The sequence below is a fragment of the Pocillopora damicornis genome, chromosome 11 (assembly GCF_964200805.1).
Source record: "Pocillopora damicornis chromosome 11, jaPocDami1.2, whole genome shotgun sequence".
NCBI lineage: Eukaryota > Metazoa > Cnidaria > Anthozoa > Scleractinia > Pocilloporidae > Pocillopora > Pocillopora damicornis.
The window spans coordinates 18,884,151-18,888,228 of NC_142680.1; the positions used below are offsets into that span (position 1 = coordinate 18,884,151).

General features: G+C 41.2%; 1 protein-coding gene and 1 pseudogene across 2 annotated transcripts in view; one reads left to right on the forward strand and one right to left on the reverse strand.

Moving 5' to 3' along the window:
• The window catches only part of LOC149037972 (uncharacterized), a 40,491-nt gene that overhangs the window by 24,819 nt on the left and 11,594 nt on the right, over window positions 1-4,078 (forward strand). The window lies entirely within an intron of this gene.
• LOC149037974 (RNA 3'-terminal phosphate cyclase-like protein) overlaps window positions 2,533-4,078 on the reverse strand; it is a 4,266-nt pseudogene continuing 2,720 nt past the window's right edge. The window contains exons 5-7 of the transcript XR_016180893.1: window positions 3,987-4,078; window positions 3,621-3,724; window positions 2,533-2,822 (exon numbers count right to left, since the gene is read on the reverse strand). The exon at window positions 3,987-4,078 is cut by the window's right edge and continues 310 nt beyond it. The product of XR_016180893.1 is annotated as an RNA 3'-terminal phosphate cyclase-like protein (transcript). The remainder of the gene's footprint in view (window positions 2,823-3,620; window positions 3,725-3,986) is intronic.

Here is a 4,078-nt window from a genome sequence, read left to right on the forward strand (position 1 = left end):
CCTCAATGTTTCTTTCAGAAACTTCTTTAAAAAACACTTCAAGTCTTAATCTGAGTTTACTCGAGATAAAAATGTCATTTTTGACGTTTAAGTGACATGGGAACGAATTAGTAGAAGAGGTTCGCGTGGCATCATGGAAGTTTCGGATTACCCATTCGTTTTGCGGGAAAATTAAGTCATTCTAGGTCGGTCAGTCTTATGTTTGACCACTTTCTTTTCTGTATTTGTTGTTATTTTGGTATTCCGACTCTCTGAAAAATATTACAATCACTGATTTTCTTCCTTAGTACTAGAAGACTGACTGGCTCATCCTGAATAAACGTTTTCACATTGAATTTATCGTGTGAGTGTTGTCAGAATGACAACTTTACATTAACTCTAGAATATGAAAAAACTAATGAGTCCCTACCTCTCAGATCCTGTCTCAACCCGTAAAAACTTTTTCTCATTTAAAATTTTTAAAAAATGCACCTTAGGTTGAGGACATGAAAGATGTGAGAATACTCTTTATCTACAAGCTGCATCAACTGCGTGCAAACGAAGATTTCGACGAGGACTGACAAAGACGGTTTCTCGCCTGCGGTGTTCAGGTCAAGATTAGAACAAAGTACTCCTGTTACTGAATGATTAGTTAATTGCCTTCGTGTTTTGTTTTCTACGACGAAATCTATGGTAATAATGGGTAGCTGTGTTCGTTTCTGTTTACATAACATGTTATTTCTTATTTCTTTGGTTAATGCTCCAGAGTTCCGTCACTGTAGAGTAATTTCCTTGGCAAACCAAAAGCTAACTTTTGACGAAATAATCAGCACGAGGCACGATGATTTTTCGCCTAAAAGTGATCGGACTGTTTCACTGTAAACTGCTCCTTTCCTCAGAGATTGTAAAGGTAGAGGCCGTCGTCGTCGAACCGGTCAAACGAAAAACGAGTGAGTTTAAAGTCATCTGATTCAAGTTAATCTCAAATAGGGATTTTACTACAGAAAAACCTTCTTTAGTTTAAGTGCGGCATTGCCATGCGACCCATTTCGCACAACACTTGGATTCGCTACCATGCATCTAATTCAATATTATTTGCGTTTCTTTAATTATCTCGTTGCACTGCTGTTATCACAATGATATTGCTTCTGTTGCTACTTTTAGTTTCTTGAGGGCAGGGGGGAATTGATGGCTCGTGGGATGGATTTTTGGAAACCTAAGTTAGGAGAATACACGGACCCTTCGCCGAGCTTGTGTTTATGCCAGTATCCGCCAGAGGTTCACACCACAGGATATCGGTCAGCTCAGGAAACGGCTTGAACTTTATCACAAATGATGCATTTCTGTTGTTAAAATACGATATAAACTACAATTGGTAGGATTTTCATACGATAAGAGAAAAAAGCGCAAATGTAGTAGTGTGGAAAGACAGAAAGAATGAGTACATCTCAAGCGCGTGAAATAAGGAGCTCCCTATTCTTCGCTTGCGAAATGTCAGCCGAAAAGAATGTCGAACAATCGTGTACAGTGTGGGTACAGGCTACTTATCAGCATCCTCTTTAGCTGAATTCTTTGGTTATCTTCCCCTGATTTAACTCAGTAGTTATATATGTTCGTAACAGGCGTCTTCGAAGCCGGTACGGAGCATAAGGCCAACGACATTGAAGAGTAAAATCTCCTCGATGTCGACGATCGAGACACGTCCATTTTGGTCATATACCTACATCATTTGGAAATGAGTGTTTAAAAATACCTGATATATGTGTATTATTCTTGTAGCTATCATTTGGCGCTCCGGCCACGCATTACGTCCGTCCTTCTTTCCAGATTTTCCCTTTCTCCACTATAGCTGCCGACGTGTCTTCACATTTTTCTACGTCACAGCGATAACATAATCGTTTTTGGCCGCGCGCTTCATGGAGACACTTTTTGATATACATTCCTTTTAGGTTAGAGAAACCAAAATGAGCAAATAAACGACATATTATTCAAAGCCAAATTTTCTACAATTTTTTTGACACTTAATCGACGGCCATTTTGAAAACGTTCCGATCCAGGCTACGTCTGTAAGGCAGTGAAAAGGGTAGCCTGAAAAACAGGTTTAATTCTGGCGAGCGAGTGCTAAGTATTTTCTGAACGAAAATGGCCGCCATCTTTGATTTTAATGGTAGCAGAAGGCTTGGGGAGAGAAAGAAATTTCTACTATGGGGGCGGTCGACGGTCAGAAATAAGAAGAAGGGTGGGGGTGGAGGAGTGAAGATTCTCGCCCCCGCCCCCGCCCCCGCCCCCGCCCCCGCCCCCGCCCCCGCCCCCGCCCCCTACCGCGACTGTTTACTCTAACTCCAAACAGCGTGCTCTTGACATTAGAGACTATTCGGGGAAAACACCCAGACACACTTCAGCGTTACGTTTATCTCGGAGAAACACAAAGTGCCTTAGGCAATTTCTTGTCAGCACTTCAGTTCGATCAGCGCGCTCTTACAGTTTTACAATTAAAATGAAAGATTTTTCGCTTCATTTCAACGTTTCATTGCAGAAACTCGATTAAAAACATTTCATGTCTCAATATGAGTTTATTTGAGATGAAGACAAGTTTACATTCACTCTATAATATGCAAAAATAAATAAATTCCCGCAGAATCAAGGTCTCAATATCCCTGACTTCTCTGCTTTTTGTTTTTGTTTACACCATAGTCTTGTTAATGTTCGTGTATCCAGCCCCTACACATGATAGCAAGATTTTACTCTCTCCTCCTGCTACACTGTTGTCGTCATCACTCTGTTGTGCTTGTATTTTGAACATCACTCCAAAAGATTCTTTTAGATGCCTTAAAAATTGAATGCTGTAAAAGAGTTGATAATAGTATTGAGAAAATTTTAAAAAATTACTGAGTAGAAGGAAAACAATAACATTTATAATGAACCTGCAACCACCAAGCCGTCTCTCCCCTCCCTCCCCACTTACTTTTCTCCATTTCTCCTTCCTTCCAACACTTTCCTTTCTTCCTGTCTATCTCACCTCTCTTTCATCTCCTTCTATTCTCCATCATCTCCCTTTCTTCCCTCTCTTCCTATTATCCATTCGACCTTTCCTCTCTATCTGAGCTGCACTCGTCTTCATTTCCCATCATCCTCTACACCTCACCTCCATGCCACCCTGTCCCTCTCCTTCTTCCTATCTCCCCTCTCTTCTTTATCTTTTCCTTCCTCATCATCTCCTCTCCTTCTCTCTTTCCCTCTCCACCCCTCTGTCTCCCTCCATTTCCCCTCCCTTCCTCATTCCCCCCTGTCCTCCTCTAAATTTCTCTCCCTCATTCTGCCCCCCCTGCTACCTCATTCCCCTCCACTGTGCCCTCCATATACCCCCTACAATGCTTCTATCCTCTCTCCATTCCCACTCCCTCCCTGTCTCCTCCTGTGTCCTCCATCATACTCCCTAACACTGCCTCTTCCCACTTTTCAATCTCTCTGTTTCTCCTCCTTCTCCCTTTTCTCCTTTTTGCAATTGAATGAGAGCCAGACTGATGCCAAGCAGTTAAAAAATCTTTCCAAATAACACACAACATATCATAACTCCAGCAAACAGAAAATTGTGTGAATTTACTTACTCTTTTTACTGAGAGACATTATCAACTACTTACGTATATGGAGTCAGTGGACCAGTGAGAATTTTAGAAACATCCCTTTGTCCCAGAATCATGTAAAGGAGAACAACACTCTGATGGTGAGAGTCAACACAGCCTCCCTATCAAAGGAGAAAGATCAATAATAATGGTGAGTCTTATTTCAGAATATAAAGATATACTTTAATCATTTTAAAAGCTAGTATGAGTGTAAGCCTGATCACCAGCTGCCAAGAGTTCTTAATGAAGTGCATTTTGATTGAGTGTTGTACATCCAAAACTGAAAGCAATCACAGTAGCCAACCAGAATAAAGGAACATATCATGAGCCAAAGAAGGATCAAAGTATAAACAAGGAAACTGACCAAAGCAGGAAAAACCTTACCTTGTAAATTTCTTCAAGTAACATTTCAGCTGCCTGTTTGCCAAGATCCTCAGGGACAACTGGCTGACCCTCCCCTACTGGGGTAGATGATG